Source organism: Heterodontus francisci, chromosome 29 (assembly GCF_036365525.1).
Source record: "Heterodontus francisci isolate sHetFra1 chromosome 29, sHetFra1.hap1, whole genome shotgun sequence".
Taxonomy (NCBI): Eukaryota; Metazoa; Chordata; class Chondrichthyes; order Heterodontiformes; family Heterodontidae; genus Heterodontus; species Heterodontus francisci.
Window position 1 is genome coordinate 825,908 of NC_090399.1, and position 12,158 is coordinate 838,065.

A 12,158-nucleotide genomic window follows, 5' to 3' on the forward strand; every position below is an offset into this window, starting at 1 on the left:
TCAAAAGAGTCGAAGGGCCGTAGATAGCTCAAAAGAGTCGAAGAAGCGTCGATATCTGAAAGAGTCGAAGGAGCGCAGATATCTGAAAGAGTCGAAGGAGCGCAGATATCTGAAAGAGTCGTAGGAGCGCAGATATCTGAAAGAGTCGATGGAGCGCTGATATCTGAAAGAGTCGAAGGAGCGCAGATATCTGAAAGTGTCGAAGGAGCGCTGATATCTGAAAGTGTCGAAGGGCCGTAGATATCTCAAAAGAGTCGAAGGGCCGTAGATAGCTCAAAAGAGTCGAAGGACCGTGGATATCTCAAGAGTCGAAGGACCGTGGATATCTCAAAAGAGTCGAAGGAGCGTAGATATCTCAAAAGAGTCGAAGGAGCGTAGATATCTCAAAAGAGTCGAAGGAGCGTAGATATCTCAAAAGAGTCGAAGGAGCGTAGATATCTCAAAAGAGTCGAAGGAGCGTAGATATCTCAAAAGAGTCGAAGGAGCGTAGATATCTCAAAAGAGTCGAAGGAGCGTAGATATCTCAAAAGAGTCGAAGGAGCGTAGATATCTCAAAAGAGTCGAAGGAGCGTAGATATCTCAAAAGAGTCGAAGGAGCGTAGATATCTCAAAAGAGTCGAAGGAGCGTAGATATCTCAAAAGAGTCGAAGGAGCGTAGATATCTCAGAGTCGAAGGAGCGCAGATATCTGAAAGAGTCGAAGGAGCGTAGATATCTGAAAGAGTCGAAGGAGCGTAAATATCTCAGTCGAAGGTGCGCAGATATCTCAAAGAACAAAGAACAAAGAAAATTACAGCACAGGAACAGGCCCTTCGGACCTCCAAGCCTGCGCCGATCCAGATCCTTTATCTAAACATGTTGCCTATTTTCTAAGGGTCTGTATCTCTTTGCTTCCTGTCCATTCATGTATCTGTCTAGATACATCTTAAAGGACGCTATCGTGCCCGCGTCTTCCACCTCCGCTGGCAACGCATTCCAGGCACCCACCACCCTCTGCATAAAGAACTTTCCACGCATATCCCCCCTAAACTTTTCCCCTCTCACTTTGAACTCGTGAACCCTAGTAATTGAATCCCCCACTCTGGGGAAAAAGCTTCTTGCTATCCACCCTGTCTATACCTCTCATGAATTTGTACACCTCAATCAGGTCCCCCCTCAACCTCAGTCTTTCTAATGAAAATAATCCTAATCTACTCAACCTCTCTTCATAGCTAGCGCCCTCCATACCAGGCAACATCCTGGTGAACCTCCTCTGCACCCTCTCCAAAGCATCTACATCCTTTTGGTAATGTAGCGACCAGAACTGCACGCAGTATTCCAAATGTGGCCGAACCAAAGTCTTATACAACTGTAACATGACCTGCCAACTCTTGTACTCAATACCCCGTCCGATGAAGGAAAGCATGCCGTATGCCTTCTTGACCACTCTATTTACCTGCGTTGCCACCTTCAGGGAACAATGGACCTGAACACCCAAATCTCTCTGTACATCAATTTTCCCCAGGACTTTTCCATTACTGTATAGTTCACTCTTGAATTGGATCTTCCAAAATGCATCACCTCGCATTTGCCCTGATTGAATTCCATCTGCCATTTCTCTGCCCAACTCTCCAATCTATCTATATTCTGCTGTATTCTCTGGCAGTCCCCTTCACTATCTGCTACTCCACTAATCTTAGTGTCGTCTGCAAACTTGCTAATCAGACCACCTATACTTTCCTCCAAATCATTTATGTATGAGCGCTTGTCAAGAGGAAGAAGGCGGCTTATGTTAGGATGAGACGTGAAGGCTCAGTTAGGGCGCTTGAGAGTTACAAGCTAGCCAGGAAGGATCTCAAGGGAGGGCTAAGAAGAGCAAGGAGAGGACACGAGAAGTCATTGGCGGATAGGATCAAAGAAAACCCTAAGGCTTTCTATAGGTATATCAGGAATAAAAGAATGACGAGAGTTAGAACAGGGCCAATCAAGGATAGTAGTGGGAAGTTGTGTGTGGAATCAGAGGAGATAGGGGAAGCGTTAAATGAATATTTTTCGTCAGTATTTACAGTAGAGAAAGAAAATGTTGTCGAGGAGATTACTGAGATACAGCCTACTAGGCTAGATGGGATTGAGATTCACAAGGAGGAGGTGTTAGCAATTTTGGAAAGTGTGAAAATAGATAAGTCTGATTACTGCGCTGTAATGTTCTAAAAAAAAATAAGTCCCCTGGGCCAGATGGGATTTATCCTAGGATTCTCTGGGAAGCCAGGGAGGAGATTGCAGAGCCGTTGTTGTTGATCTTTATGTCGTCATTGTCGACAGGAGAAGTGCCGGAAGACTGGAGGATAGCAAATGTTGTCCCCTTGTTCAAGAAGGGGAGTAGAGACAGCCCTGGTAATTATAGACCTGTGAGCCTTACTTCGGTTGTGGGTAAAATGTTGGAAAAGGTTATAAGAGATAGGATTTATAATCATCTTGAAAAGAATAAGATCATTTGCGATAGTCAGCACGGTTTTGTGAAGGGTAGGTCGTGCCTCACAAACCTTATTGAGTTTTTCGAGAAGGTGACCAAACAGGTGGATGAGGGTAAAGCCGTGGATGTGGTGTATATGGATTTCAGTAAGGCGTTTGATAAGGTTCCCCACGGTAGGCTATTGCAGAAAATACAGAAGTATGGGGTTGAAGGTGATTTAGAGCTTTGGATCAGAAATTGGCTAGCTGAAAGAAGACAGAGGGTGGTGGTTGATGGCAAATCTTCATCCTGGAGTTTAGTTACTAGTGGTGTACCGCAAGGTTCTGTTTTGGGGCCACTGCTGTTTGTCATTTTTATAAATGACCTGGATGAGGGTGTAGAAGGGTGGGTTAGTAAATTTGCGGATGACATGAAGGTCGGTGGAGTTGTGGATAGTGTCGAAGGGTGTTGTAGGGTCCAGAGGGACATAGATAGGCTGCCGAGCTGGGCTGAGAGATGGCAAATGGAGTTTAATGCTGAGAAGTGTGAGGTGATTCACTTTGGAAGGAGTAACAGCAATGCAGAGTACTGGGCTAATGGGAAGATTCTTGGTAGTGTAGATGAGCAGAGAGATCTTGGTGTCCAGGTACATAAATCCCTGAAAGTTGCTACCCAGGTTAATAGGGCTGTTAAGAAGGCATATGGTGTGTTAGCTTTTATTAGTAGGGGGATCGAGTTTCGGAGCCACGAGGTCATGATGCAGCTGTACACAACTCTGGTGAGGCCGCACCTTGAGTATTGCGTGCAGTTCTGGTCACCGCATTATAGGAAGGATGTGGAAGCTTTGGAAAGGATGCAGAGGAGATTTACTAGGATGTTGCCTGGTATGGAAGGAAGGTCTTACGAGGAAAGGCTGAGGGACTTGGGGTTGTTTTCGTTAGAGAGAAGGAGGAGGAGAGGTGACTTAATAGAGACATACAAGATAATCAGAGGGTTAGATAGGGTGGATAGTGAGAGTCTTTTTCTTCGGATGATGATGGCAAACACGAGGGGACATAGCTTTAAGTTGAGGGGTGAAAGATATAGGACAGATGTCAGAGGTAGTTTCTTTACGCAGAGAGCAGTAGGGGCGTGGAACGCCCTGCCTGCAACAGTAGTAGACTCGCCAACTTTAAGGGCATTTAAGTGGTCATTGGATAGACATATGGATGAAAATGGAATAGTGTAGGTCAGATGGTTTCACAGGTCGGCGCAACATCGAGGGCCGAAGGGCCTGTACTGCGCTGTAATGTTCTAATTCTAATTCTAGTGTATATCACAAACAACAGTGGTCCCAGCACGGATCTCTGTGGAACACCACTGGTCACATGTCTCCATTTTGAGAAACTCCCTTCCACTGCTACTCTGTCTCCTGTTGCCCAGCCATTTCTTTATCCATCTAGCTAGTACACCCTGGACCCCATGCGACTTCACTTTCTCCATCAGCCTACCATGGGGAACCTTATCAAATGCCTTACTGAAGTAAAGAGTCGAAGGAGTGTAGATATCTGAGTCGAAGGAGCGCAGATATCTCAGAATCGAAGGAGCGTAAATATCTGAGTCGAAGGAGCGTAGATATCTCAGAGTTGAAGGAGGTTACAGCAATAGTGGGAAACAAAGTCATGAAGAGATTTAAAAATGGGGATGAGAATTGAAGAATCAAGGCGCTTGCGGAATGGAAACCAATGTAGATCAGCAAGCACAGAGGTGAAGAGCGAACAGGATTTGGTGCAAGTTAGGATACGGGCAGAAGTGGTTTCAAGGTCAGGGTTACAGATGGTGTAAGGTGAGAATACAGCCAGGAGAGTGTTGGAATAGGTGAGTCTGGAAGAAACTAAGGCCATGACTTCACAATATGATTAGGCAGTCAACATGGTTCTATGAAAGGGATTCGTGTTTGACACATTATTAAGAGCTTTGAAGGCATAGCTAACAGGGTAAAGGAAACCAGATGTAGCATATTTCGATTTTCAGAAGGCATTTCATAAGGTGCCCAACAGGTTGTTCCACAAGACTGCGGCTTATTGGATTGGGGGTAATAGATTAGCAAGGATTGAGCATTAGTTAACGGACAGGAACCAAAGTGTGAGAATAAATGGGATATTTTCAGGATGGCCAGGTATACCTAGTAGCAAGGATCAATACTCAGGCCTTAGCTAATTACAATCGATATCAATCACGTGGATATATTACACTAGGCCCCCTCATCCAGTTTGCTGATGATACAACACTGGGTGGGGGAAAGTAAACTGTGAGAAGCATGATGAGAAGCTGGAAAGGGATGTTAATCGCACACAAGGGTGGCAGATAGAGTAAAATGTGGGAAAGGGAGAAATTATCCACTTTGGTAGCAAAAATAAAAAAGCAGAATATTTTTTAAAAGGTGTAACTTTTCTAAGAGCTGTTTCGGAGTTGTGGCAGGGGCTGAAAGCTGATAGCAGGGGTTCAAACAGCAATTTATGGGAAAGGGGAGCACAGATTTGGGAGATAACACATTCAATGTGTAGGTCTGGTTTAATTGGCTGAAATACTCATCCCCTTTTCCCCCCATGATCAAATAGCTCGATGATGCTCACTACCAAAGATGACACATGAATAGCGAAGAACATTTGTAGAAGGTAGGGAAAGCTCCCAATGCCAGTAGATCTAAAACTGAGCCTTCAGTAACAGGAAATGGCGAGAGTAAATAACAGTACGTGAAATTTCACTTATGGATCCCCAAATATATTCCAGGGTATAGAATCTTCAGGTGTGAACGGGGTGGAGGGGGGGCGGGGGTGTAAAAGAGGAGGTGGTATTGCACTATTGTTCAAGGAGTCAATTACTGCAGTAAGGAGGGATGATATCTCAGAAGGTTCCTCAAATGAGGCCAGATGGGTAAAACTTAAAAAACAAAAAGGGGGGCAATCACTTGGCTAGGAGTGTACTACAGGCCTCCAAACAGTCAGGGAGAGATAGAAGAGCAGATATGTAGGCAAATCTCAAAGAGGTGTAAAAGTAATAGGGTAATAATAGTAGGGGATTTCAACTTCCCCAGTGTTAACTGGGATAGTCTTAGTGCAAAAGGCTTAAAGGAGGCAGAATTCTTAAAATGCATACAGGAGAGCTTTTTGAGCCAGTACGTAGAAAGTCCTACAAGAGAAGGGGCAGTAAAGGACCTAATCCTAGGGAATGAAGCTGGACAAGTGGTAGAAGTGTCAGTGGGGGAGAATTTCCGGGATGGTGACCATAACTCTGTAAGATTTAAGGTAGTTATGGAAAAGGACAAAGACGGGTCAGAAATAAAGGAACTGAATTGGGGGAAGGCTAAAGTGGACTGGGAGAAGCTACTTGTAGGAAAGTCTACATCAGACCAGCAGCAGCCATTCAAACAGGAAATAGTGAGAGTTCAGAGCCAACATTTACCCGTTAAGGTGAAAAGTAGGACCAACAAGTCCAGGGAACCATGGATGTCAAGGGAAATAGAGGATTGGATCAGGTAAAAAAGGAGGCTTATGGCAGATTCAGAGCACTGAAAACAGCAGAGGCCCTAGAGTCATAGAGTTATCCAGCCCATTGTGTCTGTTCCGGCCATCAAGCACCTATCTAGAGGAGTATAGAAAGTGTAGGGCGGTACTTAAAAAGGTAATTAGGAGAGCGAGGAGGGGGCATGAAAAGACACGTGGGCAAGATAAAGGAAAATCCCAAGGCATTTTATAAATATATTAAGGGCAAGAGGATAACCAGGGAAAAAGTAGGGCCCATTAGGGACCAAAGTGTCAATCTGTGTGTGGAGCCAGAGGACATAGGTGAAGTTTTAAATGATTACTTTTCATCTGTGTTCACCATGGAGAAGGACAATGTAGGCGCAGAGATCAGGGAGGGTGATTGAACCTGTTAGCATTGAAAGGGAGGAGGTATTAGCGGTTTTAGCAGGCTTAAAAGTGGATAAATCCCCAGGCCCAGATGAGATGTATCCCAGGTTGTTATGTGAGGCAAGAGAGGAGATAGCAGGGGTTCTGACAAATTTTCAAATCCTCTCTGGCCACAGGAGAGATGCCAGAGGACTAGAGGACAGTAAATGTAGTACCATTATTCAAGAAGGGTAGCAGGGATAAACCAGGTAATTACAGGCCAGTGAGTCTAACATCAGTGGTAGGGAAACTATTGGAAAAAATTCTGAGGGACAGGATTAATCTCCACTTGGAGAGGCAGGGATTAATCAGCATGGCTTTGTCAGGGGGAGATCATGTCCAACAAATTTGATTGAACTTTTCGAGTATGTGACGAGGTTTGTAGATGAGGGTAACACAGTTGATGTAGTCTACATGGACTTCAGTAAGGCTTTTGATAAGGTCCCACATGGGAGATTGGTTAAGAAGGTAAGAGCCCATGGGATCCAGGGCAATTTGGCAAATTTGATCCAAAATTGGGTGAGTGGCAGGAGGCAGAGGGTGATGTTCGAAGGTTGTTTTTGCGAGTGGAAGCCTGTGACCAATGGTGTACCATAGGGATCGGTGCTGGGACCCTTGTTGTTTGTTGTGTACATTAACAATTTAGACGTGAATATAGGAGGTATGATCAGTAAGATCGCAGATGACACAAAAATTGGTGGTGTCATAAATAGTGAGGAGGAGAGTCTTAGATTACAGGATGATATAGATGGGCTGGTAAGATGGGCAGAGCAGTGGCAAATGGAATTTAATCGTGAGAAGTGTGAGGTGATGCATTTTTGGAGGACGAACAAGGCAAGGGAATATACAATGGATGGTAGGACCCTAGGAAGTGCAGAAAGTCAGAAGGACGTTGGTGTACTTGTCCATAGATCACTGAAGGCAGCAGCACAGGTAGAAACGCCATTGCATACAAGGTTACGGGTCAAGTGCTGGAACATGGGATTAGAAATTATAGGCTTGATGGCCGGCACAGATACAGTGGGCTGAAGGACCTGTTTCTGTGCTGTATAACTCTATGACTCTTAATGACTCCAAAATAGCTCAATGAACAATGCAGGGACCAGGGTGATACAGAGCAGTCATGAGCCCTGGACATAGAGGTAAAATATCATCTGCTGTACCCACTGCTCCACACTAACTGCTCCCTGTGCTACAGAGTGTGGATTTGACACAGGTTAGGTAAGACCATTGGTGCCCGTCATAGGAACACTTCAGTGCCCATCAGGTGAACACATTCAAACATCAGATGAACAAATTAGTGCCCATCAGGAGAACACATTATAGCCGGTCAGATCCAACCACCTTCAGTTGCTTCATCAATGACCATCCATCCATCATAATGTCTGAAGTGGGGATGTTTGCTGATGATTGCACAATGTTCAGCACCATTTGGAACTCCTCAGATACTGAAGCTGTCCACATAGAAATGCAGCAAGACCTGGACAATATCCAGGTTTGGGCTGAAAAGTGGCAAGTAACATTCACATCCCATGAATGAATAAAAAAAAATGACCATCTCCAACAAGAGAGAATCGAACCAACTCCCCTTGATGTTCAATAATATTACCATCACTGAATCCCCCACTATCAACATCCTCGGAGTTACTATTGATCAGAAACTCAACTGCAGCAGCCAAATAAATGCTGTGGCTACAAGAGCAGGTCAGAGGCTGAGGATTCTCTGGCTCCTGACTCCCCAAAGCCTGTCCACCATCTACAAGGCACAAGTCAGGAATATGATGCAATACTCTCCACTTGCCTGGATGGGTGCAGCTCCAACAACACTCAAGAAGCTCGACACCATCCAGGACACAGCAGCCCAACTGATTGGCACCCCAACAACCATGTTAAACATTCGCTCCCTCCACCACTGACGCACAGTGGCAGCAGTGTGTACCATCTACAAGATGCACTGCAGCAACTCATCAAGGCTCCACAGACAGCAATTTCAAAGCCCACAGCATCTACCACCCAGAAGGACAAGGGCAGCAGATGCACGGGAACACCCCCGCCTGCAAGTTCCCCTCCAAAACACACACCATCCTGACTTGGAACTATATCGCCGTTCCTTCACTGTCGATGCGCCAAAATCCAGCAACTCCCTTCCGAACAGCAATGTGGGTGTACCTACCTCAAATGGAATGCAGCGGTTCAAGAAGGCAGTTCACCACCACCAACTCAATGGCAAATAGGGATGGGCAATAAATGCAGGCCTTGCCAGCGAAAACCACATTCAATGACAGAACTAAAAAAACAGTCGCATCCGTCTGCTGGACACATTAGAGTCCGGCAGGTGAACACATTAGAGCCCGTCAGATGAACACATTAGAGTGTGTCAGATGAATACATTAGAGCCAGTCAGATGAACACATTAGTCCCTGTCGGGTGAACACATTAGAGCCTGTCAGATTAACACATTAGAGTGTGTCAGATGAATACATTAGAGCCAGTCAGATGAACACATTAGTCCCTGTCAGATGAACACATTAGTCCCTGTCGGGTGAACACATTAGAGCCTGTCAGGTGAACACATTAGTCCCTGTCAGGTGAACACATTAGAGCCTGTCAGATTAACACATTAGTCCCTGTCAGGTGAACACATTAGTCCCTGTCAGATGAACACATTAGTCCCTTTCAGGTGAACAAAATTAGTCCCTGTCAGATGAACACATGAGAGCCAGTCAGATGAACACATTAGTCCCTGTCAGGTGAACACATTAGTCCCTGTCAGATGAACACATTAGTCCCTTTCAGGTGAACAAAATTAGTCCCTGTCAGATGAACACATGAGAGCCAGTCAGATGAACACATTAGTCCCTGTCGGGTGAATACATTAGAGCCAGTCAGGTGAACACATTCGTCCCTGTCGGGTGAATACATTAGAGCCAGTCAGGTGAACACATTAGTCCCTGTCGGGTGAACACATTAGTCCCTGTCAGATGAACACATTAGTCCCTTTCAGGTGAACAAAATTAGTCCCTGTCAGATGAACACATGAGAGCGTGTCAGATGAATACATTAGAGCCAGTCAGATGAACACATTAGTCCCTGTCGGGTGAACACATTAGAGCCTGTCAGGTGAACACATTCGTCCCTGTCAGGTGAACACATTAGTCCCTGTCAGATGAACACATTAGAGCCTGTCAGATGAACACATTCGTCCCTGTCAGATGAACACATTAGTTGCCGGTCAGATGAACACATTAGTCCCTATCAGATGAATACATTAGTCCCTGTCAGATGAACACATTAGTCCCTATCAGATGAATACATTAGTCCCTGTCAGATGAATACATTAGTCCCTGTCAGATGAACATATTAGTCCCTGTCAGATGAATACATTAGTCCCTGTCAGATGAACACATTAGTCCCTGTCAGATGAACATATTAGTCCCTGTCAGATGAATACATTAGTCCCTATCAGATGAATACATTAGTCCCTGTCAGATGAACATATTAGTCCCTGTCAGATGAATACATTAGAGCCTGTCAGATGAACACATTAGTCCCTATCAGATGAATACATTAGTCCCTGTCAGATGAACACATTAGTCCCTATCAGATGAATACATTAGTCCCTGTCAGATGAATACATTAGTCCCTGTCAGATGAACATATTAGTCCCTGTCAGATGAATACATTAGTCCCTGTCAGATGAATACATTAGTCCCTGTCAGATGAATACATTAGTCCCTGTCAGATGAACACATTAGTCCCTGTCAGATGAACACATTAGTCCCTGTCAGTTGAATACATTAGTCCCTGTCAGATGAATACATTAGTCCCTGTCAGATGAATACATTAGTCCCTGTCAGATGAACACATTAGTCCCTGTCAGATGAACACATTAGTCCCTGTCAGATGAACACATTAGTCCCTGTCAGATGAATACATTAGTCCCTGTCAGATGAACACATTAGTCCCTGTCAGATGAACACATTAGTCCCTGTCGGGTGAACACATTAGAGCCTGTCAGGTGAACACATTAGTCCCTGTCAGGTGAACACATTAGAGCCTGTCAGATGAACACATTAGTCCCTTTCAGGTGAAGACATTAGAGCCTGTCAGGTGAACACATTAGAGCGTGTCAGATGAATACATTAGAGCCAGTCAGGTGAACACATTAGTCCCTGTCGGGTGAATACATTAGAGCCAGTCAGGTGAACACATTCGTCCCTGTCAGGTGAATACATTAGAGCGTGTCAGATGAATACATTAGAGCCAGTCAGATGAACACATTAGAGCGTGTCAGATGAATACATTAGAGCCAGTCAGATGAACACATTAGTCCTTGTCGGGTGAACACATTAGAGCCTGTCAGATTAACACATTAGTCCCTTTCAGGTGAACAAAATTAGTCCCTGTCAGATGAACACATGAGAGCGTGTCAGATGAATACATTAGAGCCAGTCAGATGAACACATTAGTCCCTGTCGGGTGAACACATTAGAGCCTGTCAGGTGAACACATTCGTCCCTGTCAGGTGAACACATTAGTCCCTGTCAGATGAACACATTAGAGCCTGTCAGATGAACACATTCGTCCCTGTCAGATGAACACATTAGTTGCCGGTCAGATGAATACATTAGTCCCTGTCAGGTGAACACATTAGTCCCTGTCAGATGAACACATTAGTCCCTGTCAGGTGAACACATTAGTCCCTGTCAGATGAACATATTAGTCCCTGTCAGATGAACACATTAGTCCCTGTCAGATGAATACATTAGTCCCTATCAGATGAATACATTAGTCCCTGTCAGATGAACATATTAGTCCCTGTCAGATGAATACATTAGAGCCTGTCAGATGAACACATTAGTCCCTATCAGATGAATACATTAGTCCCTGTCAGATGAACACATTAGTCCCTATCAGATGAATACATTAGTCCCTGTCAGATGAATACATTAGTCCCTGTCAGATGAACATATTAGTCCCTGTCAGATGAATACATTAGTCCCTGTCAGATGAATACATTAGTCCCTGTCAGATGAATACATTAGTCCCTGTCAGATGAACACATTAGTCCCTGTCAGATGAACACATTAGTCCCTGTCAGTTGAATACATTAGTCCCTGTCAGATGAATACATTAGTCCCTGTCAGATGAATACATTAGTCCCTGTCAGATGAACACATTAGTCCCTGTCAGATGAACACATTAGTCCCTGTCAGATGAACACATTAGTCCCTGTCAGATGAATACATTAGTCCCTGTCAGATGAACACATTAGTCCCTGTCAGATGAACACATTAGTCCCTGTCGGGTGAACACATTAGAGCCTGTCAGGTGAACACATTAGTCCCTGTCAGGTGAACACATTAGAGCCTGTCAGATGAACACATTAGTCCCTTTCAGGTGAAGACATTAGAGCCTGTCAGGTGAACACATTAGAGCGTGTCAGATGAATACATTAGAGCCAGTCAGGTGAACACATTAGTCCCTGTCGGGTGAATACATTAGAGCCAGTCAGGTGAACACATTCGTCCCTGTCAGGTGAATACATTAGAGCGTGTCAGATGAATACATTAGAGCCAGTCAGATGAACACATTAGAGCGTGTCAGATGAATACATTAGAGCCAGTCAGATGAACACATTAGTCCTTGTCGGGTGAACACATTAGAGCCTGTCAGATTAACACATTAGAGTGTGTCAGATGAATACATTAGAGCCAGTCAGATGAACACATTAGTCCCTGTCAGATGAACACATTAGTCCCTGTCGGGTGAACACATTAGAGCCTGTCAGATTAA